A 17,312-nucleotide genomic window follows, 5' to 3' on the forward strand; every position below is an offset into this window, starting at 1 on the left:
CCCAACTGAGAGTGAGCATTTTACTTTGAGAAAAAAACTGTCTTCTATATGTGCTTGCAACATTTGTCCTTGTACTGGACCAACACAAGGGACATTTTCTTCATTTAAAGTATTTTCCTATGTTGCTTATAGAATATTTTGTGTAAGAGTAAAAGTGTGGAAGTTAAATGCTTCTAACACAAGAGGAGATCTGTAGTGACAGATTAAAAGACAGGTCACAAGGGGTCCTGGAGGTACTGTGACAGTGAACTTCCAGGCAACAGCAGGACCACTGGCGGTCCCCAGTTTGCTGGCTGCTGTGGGACAATTGGCAGATAAGGCGTGTAGCAGATATGCTGTTAACAACACGGGTGACCATGCTGATGACCAGGACGGTGACTCCAGGTTTTCAGATGTTATTTTGGCAACAATTTTGGCAACCAAGTCTGAAATGTGCAGCCAAATTTTTGAACTGAAGGTAGATAATGTGCTGTTTGTTGGGCACCCGACACTGCTGCAGCATGCTCTGGGGCAGGTCTCCAAAACAGTTCCGCCCCGAAGAGGGAAGCGCCTACCATGATTCTTTTTAATGTGGTGTTCGCCCTGAGGGCCAACGACGACCCTTCGGTGATCAACTGTCTGCATACCCTGTCCCGGCGCATTGCCACGGTCCTGCAGCATAACGAGCGCCGCTGCCAGTACCTCACTCGGGAGTCCAAGATGATCCTGGCGCTGCAGGATGAGGTGTCCGACGTGGCTGACGCAAATGAGGGTCCGCAGTCCCCGTTCCATCACATCCTGCCCAACTGCAAGCTGGCAAGCGACCTCAAGGAGGCTACAACAGTCTGTGCACGTCTGGTGTGGTGCGGCTCCACATCAACCGCTGGCTGGAAGTGAGCTTCTGCTTACCGCACAAGATCCACTATGCTGCCTCCAGTCTGATCCCCCTCTGAGGCCATTGAGCGGAGCCTGGAAGCCATCCGCCCCTACCATGCCTTGCTACTGCTCAGTGATGAGAAGTCCCTGCTGGGTGAGCTGCCCGTCGACTGTTCCCGGCTCTGAGGTGGATGATCAAGACCACATCTGCTGTGAAGAACCTGCAGCAGCTAGCCCAGGACGCTGACCTGGCTTTGCTGCAGGTGTTCCAGCTTGCGGCTCACCTGGTGTGCTGGGGCAAGGCTGTCATCATCTACCCTCTGTGTGAGAACAACGTCTGTGTGCTGTCTCCCAATGCTAGCGTGTGTCTGTACCCGCACTGGCTGAGCAGTTCTCCCGCCAGTTCCCATCCAAGACCTGCCATCTATCCTTGCCAAGTTCTCCTTGCTCTTTTCCTTGTTGGTGTTCAGGAGCCCCCTGGCGCCCCCTGCAGGAGACCAGGCTCATCCAGATGGTGGTGTGGATGCTGCAGCCCTGGCTCCTCATCCAGCTGCACACCAATGTCTGCCTGATGGCCTCCCCCAGTGAGGAGGAGCCCCGCCTGCGGGAGGAGGACGTCCCTTTCACTGCCCGGGTCGGTGGCCGCAGCCTCAGCACACCCAATGCCTTAAGCTTTGGCTCTCCAACCAGCAGTGACGACATGACCCTCACCAGCCCCAGCATGGACAACTCAGTGCAGACCTGCTCCCCAGTGGGGATTCATCACTGAACAAGCGGATGACAGAGAGCCTATGGCCAGTCTGTCAGAGCAGGAGCGGGCAGCCATCCTCAGTGTCCCTCCTGCCCAGAACCCTGAGGATTTGTGCATGTTTGCTAGGCTCCTTCACTACTTCCGCAGCCACCACCACCTGGAGGAGATCATGTACAATGAGAACACTCAGCCCTCCCAGCTGCTTCTGCTCTTGGACAAGTTCCGCAGTGTGCTGGTGCTGACCGCCCACGAGGACCCTGTCATTGCTGTATTCCAGGCACTGCTCACATAAGCCAGGAAAAGAATGGGGTGTGAGGGTAGGCACTGTGGGTGGCCAGCCCTGGCCTGACTGAAGACCTGCAGAACGTTGATCTTCTTGCCACAGGCACCTTGCTCCCATTCAGCAGCTGCTGTGGGATCATTACCCTCTGGGCTCTTAACTCGCACCTAGTCCTTGCAACAGCCTTAGCATCACCAGGCTGAAGGGGACTGTCTAGACTTGTGTCTGGTGAGAACCATGTCCTTACATGTGCACAGAGGCTGTTCACATGTACATACTTGATGTGACCTTGCCCCACTCTGTGTGGCTGTCAGCTTGTGTGGCCCCCTCACCCAGCCCCACTTCTGTTCACCATGCAGACTACTTCTGTTCACTACCAGACTACTGTGATCCTCTCCTGGAACCAGCCTCACCACAGCACATAGGCCACCCTTGTGGGTGGCAGCTGAACTTCCTGCCAGGTCCCTGTCCCAGAATGTGCATGTACTGTGTGGTTCTCCCTGTTGATCCGAATCCTGGAGGAAGGACTGGCTTTAGGCATATGCTGATTAGCCAGGGGCTCTGCAAAGACAAACAGCGAAGTAAAAGCCTTTATTTGGTTTTGAAACAATTAACATGGCTTTCTGAAGGGGGGAAAAAATAGGTCACAGAGGCATCAGGGCTCTTTCTCTAAAAATAATTTCAGTAAACCATATATAAATTAATAACTAGAATTATAGCAGTAAGAGTACATAGAAAGGGATGAAATTAGGATATATTTAGAAGATAATACACATGTGTTTCAATGGTAACTTAATATAAAACAAGATACGCTTCCATAGTATTACTAGGCAAACAAGGTAAATGCTTTAATTCTTAATTTTCTTTAAATGTAGTTAATAAAAGTGCCCTCAGTTTTATAATGAAGATTGAATGAGGTATTTCTGACTTAATGAGCTTTATATCACTGTAACAGATACCTGAGATTATCAATTTATTATTTATTTTGACCCATATGTTTGGAGGTTTCTGTTCATGGTGGCTTGTCCCCCATTGCTCTTTGTCCTGTGATGAGACAACAATATCCACCACAGCCAAAGTCCCTGGTAAAGCATGGCAGGGAAGTGAAGAGAAAGAAGAGACCAGGGTCTCCCAATTTTCTCTGAGGACATACCCCCAGTGACTTAAGACCTCCCACTAGGTCCAACGTCTTCGTTTCCACCACAACCCAAAAGTATGATGTTGGGGACAGTTCCCTAAACACAGGGACCTTTGGAGACACTCCAGGTCCATACTACGGTGGTCAGGTTCTTGATGAGGGATGACTTAGTTCATGTGATGTTACCTTCAGTTGGTAAGGAGTAAACAAGTTTTATTCATTAGAAATAATTGAAAATGGAATTTATAGAGATGAAACAAAAAACTTCATAACATGATTTTATTAGAGTCTTGTATGTATCACAAAGTAGAATGATGGGATGTTTTAATGGTTTATAACTAGGATCTTTAGTCTCAGAGATTAGTTTTTAAATAATTAATATGAACTCACAAAATTTCACTACAATTATAGCTAAAATAACTGGTAATATGATTTGAGGTTTTTTTTTTTTAAACTATTCCTTATAGTAGACAAAAAGAATACAAATGTTTTCCTTTTCTGACATTTGTAGGATTTGTTGTATAAAACATATAAAAATACTTTTATTTAAAAAAATTAAGATTAGATTAGATATTATTCAAATACATAATTCTACAGTTTTAACAAAACTTTGTTCAATTTTGAGCTTTTATAATCCGATAAACCACTAGTTCCACCATTTTTGGGGTTTTTATTTTTTTCATAAGTATTTCCATGAAATTATTTTAAATGTGTTTTTACATTTATTTAGAAGATCATGAGATTTTTTTGTCTATGTTTCTCTTTGTGGTGAACTGCATTTATTGAATTGCATTTGTTCAACCATCCTTCATTTTTGGAATTAAACCAATTATATGATGTTGTATGATCATTTAAATGTGTTGTTCAAAATTGCTTTGAAGTATTTCATTACGGTTTTTGGAAATATGTTCAAGAACATTATATTTTATTTTATTTTATTTTTATCTTTTTTTATTTTAAGTAAAAATCATATATTTACATAGGGCAATGTTGTTTGATTCATTCTGTTATTTTTTTCCTTCCCCCCTCCCTTCCCACCCCTCTTTTCCCTCTATACATTCCTTTCTTCCTTCATTCTTACCACCCTCCTTATCCCTAACCCTAAACCTAACCCTAACCCTAACACTAACCTCTCCTACCACCCCATCTGTCCTCATCCACTTATCAGCGAGATCATTTGTCCTTTAGTTTTTTGAGATTGGCTTATCTCACTTAGCATGATATCCTCCAATTTCATCCATTTGCTTGCAAATGCCATAATTTTGTCATTCCTCATGGCGGAGTAATAGTGCATTGTATATATATGCCACAGTTTCTTTATCCATTCATCAACTGAAGGGCATCTAGGTTGGTTCCACAATCTGGCTATGGTGAATTGAGCAGCTATGAACATTGATGTGGCTGTATCTCTGTAGTATGCTGATTTTAAGTCCTTTGGGTATAGGCCAAGGAGTGGGATAGCTGGGTCAAATGGTGGTTCCATTCCAAGCTTTCTGAGGAATCTCCATACTGCTTTCCAGAGTGGCTGCACTAATTTGCAACCCCCACGAGCAATGTATGAGTGTACCTTGTTCCCCACATCCTCGCCAACACCTATTGTTGCTGGTGTTCTTGATAATCGTCATTCTAATTGGGGTGAGATGGAATCTTAGGGTAGTTTTGATTTGCATTTCTCTTATTACTAGAGATGTTGAACATTTTTGCATGTATCTGTTGATTGCTTGTACATCTTCTTCTGTGAAGTGTCTGTTCATTTCCTTAGCCCATTTGTTGATGGCATTATTCGTATTCTTGGTGTAGAGTTTTTTGAGTTCTTTATATATTCTGGAAATTAGTGCTGTATCTGAAGTATGAGTGGCAAAGATATTCTCCCACTCTGTAGGCTCTCTTTTCACATTGCTGATAGTTTCCTTTGCTGAGAGAAAGGTTTTTAGTTTGAATCTATCCCACTTGTTGATTCTAGCTTTTATTTCTTGTGCTATGGGAGTCCTGTTAAGGAAGTCTGATCCTAAGCCAATAAGTTGAAGATTTGGACCTAATTTTTCTTCTATAAGATGAAGGGTCTCTGGTCTGATTCCAAGGTCCTTGATTCATTGTGAGTTGAGTTTTGTGCAGGGTGAGAGATTGGGGTTTAATTTCATTCTGTTGCATATGGTTTTCCAGTTTTCCCAGCACCATTTGTTGAACAGACTATCTTTTCTCCATTGCATATTTCTGGCCCTTTTGTCTAGTATGAGAAAATTGTATTTATTTGGGTTTGTGTCCATGTCCTCTATTCTGTACCATTGATCTACCTATTTTGGTACCAATACCATGCTGTATTTGATACTATTGCTTTGTAATATAGTTGAAGATCTGGTATTGCGATACCCCCTGCTTCACTTTTTCTACTGTGGATTGCTGTAGCTGTTCTGGGTTTTCTTATTCTTCCAGATGAATTTCATAATTGCTAGCTCTATTTCTGTAAGGTACATCATTGGGATTTTAATTGGAATTGCATTGAATCTGTATAGCACTTTAGGTAGTATGACCATTTTGACAATATTAATTCTGCCTATCCAAGAACATGGGAGATCTTTCCATCTTCTAAGGTTTTCTTTAATTTCTTTCTTTAGTGTTCTGTAGTTCTCATGGTTGAGGTCTTTCACCTCTTTTGTGAGATTGATTCCCAAGTATTTTATTTATTTTTTGATGCTATTTTGAATGGAGTAGTTTTCCTAATTTCTCTTCTGAAAATTCATCATGTATGTATAAAAATGCATTGGATTTATGAGCATTGATTTTGTAACCTGCTACGTTACTGCATTCACTTATTCTAAGAGTTCTAAGAGTTTTCTGGTGGAATTTCCTGGTTCCTCTAAATATGTCATCAGTGAATAGGGATAGTTTGAGTTCTTCTTTTCCAATTCGTATACCTTTAATTTCTTTGGCTTGTCTAATTGCTCTGGCTAGAGTTTCAAGGACGATGTTGAATAGAAGTGGTGAAAGAGGGCATCCCTCCCTTGTTCCATTTTTTAGGGTGATTGCTTTCATTTTTTCACCATTTAGAATGATTTTGGCCATGGCCTTAGCATAGATGGCCTTTACAATATTAAGGAATGTTCCCACTACCCAAATTATTTCTAGTGTTTTGAGCATGAAGGGATGCTGTATTTTATCGAATGCTTTGTCTGCATCTATTGAAATAATCATGTGTTTCTTAATTTTAAGTCGGTTGACATGGTGAATGACATTTATTGATTTCCAGATGTTGAACCAACCTCAAATCCCTGGGATAAAACCCACTTGATCGTGGTGTACTATCTTTTTAATATATTTTTGTAATGTGATTTGCTAAAACTTTGTTGAGAATTTTTGCACTGGTGTTCATTAATGATATTGGTCTGAAATTTTCTTTCCTTGATGTGTCTCTGTCTGATTTAGGTATCAGGGTGATATTGGATTCATAGAATGAGTTTGGGAGGGTTCCCTCCTTTTCTATTTCATGGAACACTTTGAGAAGTATTGGAATGAACTCTTCTTTAAAGGTTTTGTAGAACTGGGCTGAGAACCCATCTGGTCCCTGACTTTTCTTTGTTGGTAGGCTTTTGATGATCCCTTCTATTTCATTGCTTGAAATTGATTTATTTAAGTTGTGTATGTCCTCCTCGATCAGTTGAGGTAATTCATATGTCTCTAGAAACTTGTAGATGAGTTCAAGGTTTTCTGTTTTGTTGGAGTATAGATTTTAAAAATAGCTTCTAATTATGTTCTGTACTTCACTCATGTCTGTTGTGATATTTCCTTGTTCATATTGAATTTTAGTAATTTGAGTTTTCTCCCTCTTTCTCTTTGTTAGTGTGGCTAAGGGTTTATCAATTTTGTTTATTTTTTCAAGGAACCAACTATTTATTTTGTTAAATTTTTCCAATTGTTTCTTTTGTTTCAATTTTGTTGATTTCAGCTCTGATTTTAACTATTTCCTGCTTTCTACTACTTTTGGTTGTTGTTCTCTTCTTCTTTTTCTAGGGCTTTGAGGTATAGTTTTAAGTCATTTAGTTGTTGAATTCTACTTCTTTTGTTGAATGAGCCCCATGAAATAATTCTTCCTCTAAGTACTGCTTTCATAGTGTCCCAGAGATTTTGATATGATGTGTCTTTGTTTACGTTTACTTCTAAGAATTTTTTTTATTTCCCTCCTGATGTCTTCTGTTATCCATTCATCATATGATAGTGTATTATTTAATCTCCAGGTATTGGAGAAGTTTCTGTTTTTGTTCTGTCATTTATTTCTTATTCCAATCCATTATGATCTGATAGAGTACAAGGTAGTATCTCTATTTTCCTGTATTTGCTAACAGTAGCTTTGTGGCATAAAATATGGTCTATTTTGGAGAAGGATCCATGTGCTGCTGAGAAGAAAGTGTACTCATTCTTTGTTGGATGGTATATTCTATATAAGTTGGTTAATTCTAAATTGTTGATTGTGTTATTGAGATCTATGGTTTCTTTATTCAATTTTTGTTTGGAAGATCTATCCATTGGTGAGAGAGGTATGTTAAAATCGCCTAGTATTATTGTGTTGTGGTCTATTTGATTTCTGGAATTGAGAAGGATTTGTTTGACTTACATGGATGAGCCAATTTTCGGGGCATAGATATTTATGATTGTTATGTCTTGCTGATTTATGCTTCCCTTAGCAGTATGTAATGTCCTTCTTTATCCCTTCTGACTAGTTTTGGCTTGAAGTCCACATTATCTGAAATGAGGATGGATACTCCAGCTTTTTTGCTGTGTCCCTGTGGATAGTATGTTTTTTCCCATCCTTTCACCTTTAATCTATGGGTATCTCTTTCTATGAGATGAGTCTCTTGCAGGCAGCATATTGTTGGATTTTTCTTTTTAATCCAATCTGCCAGTCTTTGTCTTTTGATTGATGAGTCAGGCCATTAACATTCAGGGTTATTATGGTGATATGACTTGTATTCCCAGTCATTTGACTCATTTTTGTTTTTGGCATGATTTGGATTCTCCTTTATTTGGCTATTCCTTTAGGCTAGTTCCTCCCATTGCTGATTTGCATCATTTATTTTTGTCTCTTCCTCATGGAATGCTTTGCTGAGAATGTTCTGTAATGCTGGCTTTCTTTTTGTAAATTCCTTGAGCTTTTGTTTATCATGGAAGGATCTTATTTTTGTCATCAAATCTGAAAGTAAGTTTTGCTGAGTATAAGATTCTTGTTTGGCATCCATTTTCTTTCAGGGCTTGGTGAATGTTGTTCCAGGCCCTTCTCGCTTTTCGTTTCTGGATTGAAATATCTGCTGATATTCTTATTGGTTTTCCCCCTGAATGTAATTTGATTCTTTTCTCTCACATCCTTTAAAATTCTGTCTTTATTTTGTATGTTAGGTATTTCCATAATAATGTACCTTGGTGTGGGTCTGATGTAATTTTATATATTTGGAGTCCTATAAGCCTCTTGTACTTGGTTTTCCATTTCATTCTTCAGATTTGGGAAATTTTCTGATATTATTTCATTGAATAGATTGTTCTTTACTTTGGTTTGTTTCTCTAAGCCTTCCTCAATCCCAATAATTCTTAAATTTGGCCTTTTCATGATATCCCATAATTCTTGTAGATTCTGTTCATGATTTCTTACCATCTTTTCTGTTTGGTCAACTTTGTTTTCAAGATTTTGTCTTCAACGTCTGAGGTTCTGTCTTACAGGTGCTCTATCCTATTGGTTATGCTTTCTATGGAGTTTTTAAATTGGTTTATTTTTTCCTTCATTTCAAGTATTACTGTTTTTTTTTTTCAGTATCTCTAACTCTTTATTGCATTGATCTCTTGCTTCCCGTATTTGCTCTTTTAACTGTCTATTGGTGCGATCATTTAATGCCTGCATTTGCTCTTTCATCTCCTCGTTTGCTTCCCTGATTGTTTTAATTATGTATATTCTGAACTCCCTTTCTGACACTTCTTCTGCTGTGCTGTCATTGGGTTTTATTGATATAGTATCTAGGTTTGTTTGGGACATTTTCTTCCCTTGTTTTCTCATATTGGTCACATGTAGGACTCTATCATATTGCGGTGAAATGCAGAGAATCAGAGAGTGGGATTGTGGTCCAGGGACTGGGGAGAAGAAATGAGAAGGTTGGTCAGAGTTCAAAAGGCTTCAGTTTTAGAAGATTGAGTCCTTGAAAGCTACTGTATGTCATAATGCCTATAGTTTACAGTACTGTCTTGTGTACCTAAAACTTTGTCAATAGTATAGATCCTCTATTAAGTGTTCTCATTACAAATCAAATAAAAACTTTTGGAGCTGATGGATGTTTATGATACTGCTTATAGCAATGATTTTATGGCTGTATCCTTATCTCATTAAAATGTATACAATAATGTGGACATCTTTCATATTCAATCACACCCATATAAAATGGTTAAACTAACAAACAATAATGACAGCAGTTCATTATCACATTTCTGCTGCAGAATTTTCAGGGTAAGAGCTATAAATACATCTTAAATGAATGTGAGAAGTTATAAACTTATCCATTCAAATTGCCTCCAGTTCATTTCCACTTTAATTTATATATACTCAATATCTTATATTGGAGGTCAGCAAAAGGAGAAAGAAAGACTCCTGAAGTTTTCCCAGGCAAAAGAATGACACTTTTCTGATGACCCTCTCCTTCCACTCTCACAGCCTCCAGATTAACTGCTAGTCAGATTCCTACCTCCTTCAGGATATCAAGAACTTGAAAGATAAAGGTAACAAAATAGGAGAATTGATACCTTTCATTCTTATAATAGCAAGAATCTGAGAAATATGTGTGAGAATGTATATTTCTTGTGTCAGATACATAAAGACAGATAATTGTATATTAAAATAAATACATTGATATAGATTAACATTTGAAGATACATTTTTGTATCCACATACTGGTTCTAACACCTCTCAGTGATCATGAATTTTTTTTTTTAGATTTGCTTTTGGCTTTGATTAATAGCTTATAGCCTCCATTAAATAGAACCTATGATAAATGAAGTTTAGATATTAGAAGTTGGTAGAAGTTAAGATATTAGAAGTTTGGTAGAGAGAATTAATCTAAATGTCTGTGGAAAAGTTGAATGATATAAAAATACAATTCATGACCTGCTCAACTCCTACCTGAATGCATCACAGAAAAAGCTGTGAAAAATATTTCTTTTTTATTTTGGAATATGCTTTTGAAGAGAAATTCAGAATAGTTGAAAAGTTCTGTCTGGAGTTTGGGAAAACCAGTAGAAGACACAACCTCTGAAATAAGATTTCATTTCATCAGTGTTGGCATTATTGAGTGAAAAATACAGATGTCAACATGTAAACTGTGAAACAAACAAAAAAGAATTTGTCATTTAAGCTAAAGATAGGTAATGAGGACTATATCGATCTACAGTGTTGTTTTTGCAGGGACTGAAATTGTGGGTTTTAAGTTCAAAAGCAATGAACGATCCAATAAATGCTATTTTGATCTATATAACAAGAAAAAAGAGAAACTATAGGCCTGGAGAATGAAGGCTGATATGATCCACAATGAGAAAGTCATGCTCCCTCATCCAATTTGGTCTTGCATCTTCACACAATAATGATAACTCTACCAGCATCATGTTATCGTATAGGAATTCTGTGTGTGACAAGACAGAACCTTTGAAGATGCTTCTTAGAAATAGGCATCACAATTTCAGAAAAAAATATTGTTATGTAAAAAAGTCATCAGATTCATTAATCATTCTCTACATTTCTGTCTCCCATAAAATTAGTTGTTGCCTCTGATATCTAAATGTTGCTTCCCTCTATCACTCTACTGTGCTTGAAACACCTCCTTTGTAAACTTGAGAGTTGATAGTGAACCACTAGGTATTTATTTCATTTGTTTGCTAAATAAGGCCCCTACTTTTGGTTTTGCAGTGAATGCACCAGCTCTCCTCTGCCTCCAGGGAAGGAGTCAGCTTGTGCTAAGTTATCACTTTGCTGAAATCTTTATGTACTTTAATTATTCTGTTCCCCATTTCTGAAGGGCTTTGATTTTATGACTTGAAATAGGTTACCATGGAAAACGTTTCCAACTATATTGAATAAAATATGTGATGGAGACATTAAATGCTCACCTTTTTAATGACACTTCGATGCCACATTAGCTTGCACCTGTAGATGTCCTTTTCTCTCTCTCTCTGTCAACTGATAAATATTCAGTACCTCTATTATCTCATATGTCAATCTGCTATAGAAATTTTCTTTTTCAAAGCAGATATATCAGAACTTCTTATTAAGCTTGTAATGTTAAAATAGCTTTCCTTTTATCTGGTATTTTTCACTATCTTCTATTTGTTCCCATTTCTATTATATATTTTCTCAAATATTAGTCACATAACTAAAATTTGAAAAATGTAGAAAATAGAAAGGCAGGAAATATAATGTATAATTTTTAGATTGTGTTAATCATTTTATTTTTTTAATTATTAAATGCACATTTAATATAAAATTCTATATATACATACAGAAAAATACTCATTAGATAAGTGAAATTATATTCTATATAATACATAGAATACTACATATATATATAATATTATATGTAGTATTTGTTAAATTCAAAATTCAGTGCTATTTTACCAGTTGCCACTTCTATTCTCTCTTAATCTGTTACTGTAAATCATGTTTTACACTCTTCAGTGTTCAGCATTGAATTTTAGTTGTTCATTGACTATATTTAATCTATGTCTTTCAGGTAATTGGTAACACATTCAAATAGATGTTTACCTAGCTTATGTATTACCAGAGATATGTCTTGATTTATACTTAAAACCACACAATTATGATTTTTTTCCCTTACAACTCAATCCAAATGGTTCATGTCTAAAAGCCATTGCTGTTTCTTCAACAATGGCTGACAGAACTTTGAAACAGTCTTTGCATTTCTCAGGACTTGCTCCTCTAGGTTTCCATGGAGTCACAGTCTTTTGAATTTTGCCATACCAATGGTGCTCTCCATGTTCAGCCTTCTTGCCGTTTATCCTCTTTCTAACCTTTTATGATTGCTCTTCAGCAGTTGGTCTTCAGACCGCCTCCCATCTCTAGATACACCTATTTTTAATTGTACATCTACTTAAATAGTTCCAATAAATCTGCTAATGGTTTCTAAATTTGTACCATTAGGCAGGTCCTGTCTTTGGAGTTGCCTCATCCATTAACACCTCCCTCTAAATAGTCATTTGAATCCCTGTTGTACCACTGCTCACATCAAAGTGAATTGCTATTTTTTCTTATTTTTCTTATGCAACTTTTCATTCTTTGTTCTTAAAAAGTCTAGTGGATTTTCCATAATGTATCCTGGAGGTTTTATTATTTATGACACTTTCTTTTTGCCATTAGGCAGGTTCACCTGCCTTTGGATCCACATATTCTGGATTTAGTCAATCTGTCAATTATTAAGTAATTAGTTTTAAATCTATACAGAAAAAAAAACCCTGTCACTTTCCTCCGAGGTGCTTAAATAACACATGTGTGGTTAATTGCTTGGCAGAAAAACCTTAAATCATTTGCTCTGATGGTTTCAGGGCAGGGATTTGTGCTCATTTTCAAAACATTTTAACTGATTTAAAGGCAGATGGAATTTAATGAAATAAATCATATTTTGTATATTTTAGTATGTCTACACATACCTAATCACTTCTTCTAATTATATTTGTATAAGTAGTAATGGAAGTTTTTCATTTCTCCATTTAGTGGAATGATAACAGAAAATCAATGTGGACTGACCTGAAATTAGAACAAGTCTTGAACAAGACTTTTTTATCATCTTTCTGTAATTTACTCTGCTGAATGCATTATGATAAGGTTATAGGAATAGAACATGAGAAAATTTTATATTTTTTTTCTTTTTGGTATTTGAAAAGAGAATGTACTGATCTTATTAATATTCTTCCATTTTCCTGGCCATAACACTTGACAGTGGGAACATTCATATGAAAACAACATTTTATTTCAAATTGGTCTGCTTTATAGATGATTTTGGTGTTTTAAATATCTAAAATTTCAGCATTAATTTCAGTTTTACTGTGCCTAAACTGTATAATTCGTGAATTTTTTTCCCTCTTACTCCAGAAATTTTTTATGTTTTATACCGTAAACTGTACAATTTTGAAGATAATATGGGCGTGATACATATACACATAGAAGATCAGAATTTTTAGGACTAGATGAAGAGAGAGATTAAAAAATAAAGGAATAGAAAAGAAAGACAAGCAAAAAAAAAAAAAAAAAAAAAAAAACCAGAAGAAAGTACAGTGAGTGGGCTATATATAAAATATTTTGCAGCCAAATTTCATTATGGTAGGATGAAGAATGTATCTTTGGCACTTAATCCTATAGTACATAGCACCAGGACTTATGCCTGACCAAAGGGCCAGTGGATTTGTACGAAGGAAGGAATAAAGTCAAGCATGCATTGAGACTTAATGACTCGTGGACTTTCTTATGTCAAACTTACATAATTTTATATTTTACTATATTGCACTTTTCAATTCACTTTGTAACTATTTTAATGTGATTTATTCATATGAACATTTAATCATTTTATAATATATGGAATATAATACAAAATATTGGGATTCTGGTTAATAATTCATAGTTTTTGGTCTCCATTATGTTAAGATGGCACACATGGGAAATGGTCTTTGAAAAACAAATTAAAAATTAATATAAGACTAACTCCCAGATCTTAGTTTCTAATGCCATTTCCCAACAAAATAAACTTACAGAAATTACTGATTCTGGAGATAAGGCAAGAATATGCAAAATAAGACTGAAATAGCCTCTAGTACCAGAAAGGAAATATTCATGAAACAAAAGGATGGGGGCTCTCAGAGGGACATGGAAGCAAACTAAAAGACAGACCTATAGAACAGAGTTTTAGCAACTTGAGCACCAATAAGGAAAGTACGATTATATTATAACCTAAAGCAAGAAATAAATATCCATTAGTCCAAATTGATAAAAATATGTGATTGGCAAACTAAATAAATGGAGATGAGTAGACAAATATCCTGTAATTATAAATATTTGTTTGGTTACTGATGGCTCAAGGATATAAAACATAGCTTCTTTCCAAAGAATATAGCATGAAAAGAAGGCAAAAATTTAATTAGTTTTAATTGGATACATACAATCTCTGGCCTGCAATAAAGAGCACACTGTCAATTAAATAACCTTGTTGGTATTAGATATCTTTCCCATGATATGCTGAGGGTGTTGGTACTTTTCTTCTGTAAAGTGTTAATTCTGTTCAGTGTTAATTTCCTTTTAAATGACATAAAAGCTTAAAACTCTAGACTCTGTTCTGTAAAGCACCTCTGTACCAGTCAAGATTCTTAGTTGTAAGAAATAAAAAATAACCGAATACTTGAAAAAGAGAATGAATTCATTAAATGGATACTGGATAATCCATTAATGCTCTTGGTTGGGGGTAGAAAACTATGATGGGAAGCTTATTTTGTCACTCCACTAGTCACATACAGTAATTAGTTTGCACCTCAGGAAGTTTCCAGAAACACTCTCATAGTCACATTCTAAGAATATGAACTGCCACCATATTTTAGTGTTAAAAGCCAGTGCATATAATGGGAACTTTTAAAGCTCCAGTTTAGTTTAAAGCTCTCTATGATCGTTCAATTAAAATAGACAAATGTGCATTGACCACCCACTATGAGCACTTGGCTAGTCTCCGATCATGAGCTCTGCCATGTTTGACTTGGCTTGGAAACAACTTAGCCATGTTAAGTGTATTTCCTTGCCTACCAGTGAATGAGGAAGGAGAACTCTCCACCTCTGTTGGGCTTTGATACTACACAGCACATCCCTGAGAGCCCTGCTGCATCTGATATATACAGAGAGAGCAGGAAAAAGAGTAATTACAATAAGGCTTCTGCTAGCTGTGCTTAAGATCAACAAGTCAGCAGAGTGCCAATCAGTGCATTTTTGTAGAAGCTTGAGTTGGGAGCTTCCCTTTTCTCACAGCAAGATGACTGGTCTGTGGGAAACAAATAACCCTTGCATGCCTTTCCAATCTGTAGTGGCGCCACTTCAAAAAAACAAAAAAGTGAACATGCACACACATACACACACCAAATTGGGAGTGCAGAAGTGGTTCCCTGGGGTGTTATATATAAGGGATGTCTTGAAGACATTGCTCTAAGGAGTTCTTTATGGCAAGCAAGCAATTTGACCGAAGCAGCAAAACAATCAACCTTTATAAATTTGTTTATGTGTTATGGTAAAGGCCTTAGCCAAGAAACATTGTGTCAGGTCCATTATTTTTGTGGATCCTGAGACTACCTTTGTATATACTGAAATACAAAAGCTTCTGTTGGTAGCATAAACTCTTAGTCATGGGAACACCAAATGAGAGGGTGAACAAGGTTTAGTTTTTAATGATATATTGTGTATTAGAGTTTAAGCTTACTATACCTTATAAATAATAGATTAAATTTATTTGAGTATAATACAAAAGTATTTAAAAAGTAAAATTGATTTCTGACTTTTTAGATGTCATCAGTATGATGTATTTTGTAATTACAGCAATTTATAATACGCAATGAAAGTAAATTTATTAGTCTGTTTCTGTTCCTGCAATGGCGTACTGTACTAGAGGCTGAGTTTTTTACAAAGGTAAAGGTTAATTTAGCTCACAGTTCTGGAGATTCAGACTTGACATCAGCATCATTCAATTCTGGTAAAGGCATCGGAGGAGATTTCATCACAATGGCAGCACCCATAAAAGGAGAGATCACATTGGAAGACAGGGAGTCAAAGTGAGGGGAAGAGTAAGGCTTGCCTTATTATAATAGCCTGCTCCCAAGAACTGATTCAGAGTCCCACAAAACTATGTTAATCCTTCCAAGGGTACATTCCTGATGACCTTGCACCTCCTACTAGGCCTCATCTTTTAAAACTCCTATAACTTCTTCACAGTGTCACTCCAAGGACCAAGCTTCCAATATATTAACCCTTGAGGGAAAAATGCCAAGGTCCAAATTAGAACAGTAACAAAGAGGGCATTATTTGGAAATGGTAAATATTTTCTGATGGAATGAATTTGGAGTAGAAAACATAATTTTTAGCATATGTTTTCTGTTGGTACACTGTGTAAGTGCATGTGAGTATGCATGTGTGCGTGTGATGCACATGTACAAACAGGGGGGTAATGAAGACAAGATATTTTCTTAAAAATAAATGACCAAAGGCCCTTGGCAAATATATTAGCTATTTATTGCTACATAACAAATGACCTCATTAACTAATTAAATAATAAACATTTATTATCTCAGAGATTCTTGGGGTAGTTTAGTTGGATGATTTGGCAATGATTCTTTCAGTAAGTTATAGTCAAGGTGTCAACTGGGATCGTATTCATCTAAAGGCCTGGTAATGAATGTCTGGAGAATCCACTTCTAAGATGGTTTATTCAACATAGGGATTATTTGGCTGTGTTCTCACTGGCTACTGGCAAAAGAATTCACATATTGTCTCTATTGACCTACTCATAGTGCTATACCTATTCTCTTACAACATGCCAACCAGCTTCCCACAGACTAAGTATAGCAAGAGACAGAGTAACAAAAGCCACACTGTCTTTTACCTGCTCCTGGAGATCACATTCTATACCCTATTGGATGCACAAATTTTCTCTGCACAAAGCCATGAAAATCAGGAAGCGGGGATCCTTTGGGGCCATTTTGGGGACTGACAATCATTATACATATAAATGTTTATTTTTTTAGTTTTATTTTATTTTTAATTGACAAATGTAACTTTATTTATGGAGCACTATGTGATGTTATCATGCATGAATATGTTGTGGAACAAATAAGTCAGGCTAATTAACAGATCTTTCTGTAACACTAGGATGAATGTTTTTTGACAGAGTTGAGTTTTATCTCTCCATTAAGTAATGATGTATCTTAGTTCTTACCATAAACACAATGTTTTTCTTTTCTTTTGTTTTTCAGTGTTAGTGAATCAAATCTATGGCCTCATAGCACACTAGGCAAGTGTCATACCACTACTGAGATGCATCACCAGCCCTGAACAATTTCTATATTTGACTTACATGAAAACATTCAGGATACCCAAGTCTGAAGATATTTTGTCTTTATTTTGTAAACAACTTAATTCTTGGGCATAGATTGTTAATATCCCATTTCTTAACATTCCTTTTATTTCATGTATATAATTCATTGATAACATATAGATGTGTCTTACTATTTAT

The 17,312-nt window shown here is 36.7% G+C and overlaps 1 pseudogene across 1 annotated transcript; it reads left to right on the forward strand.

Moving 5' to 3' along the window:
• Positions 1-305: 305 nt before the first annotated feature.
• LOC306659752 (GATOR1 complex protein NPRL3-like) lies at positions 306-14,886 on the forward strand (annotated as a pseudogene). Its single transcript, XR_013766630.1, has 2 exons — positions 306-1,915; positions 14,858-14,886. The product of XR_013766630.1 is annotated as a GATOR1 complex protein NPRL3-like (transcript).
• Positions 14,887-17,312: the final 2,426 nt, after the last annotated feature.

The sequence above is a fragment of the Sciurus vulgaris genome (assembly GCF_902686455.1).
Source record: "Sciurus vulgaris genome assembly, chromosome: 4".
In the NCBI taxonomy this organism is placed as follows: domain Eukaryota; kingdom Metazoa; phylum Chordata; class Mammalia; order Rodentia; family Sciuridae; genus Sciurus; species Sciurus vulgaris.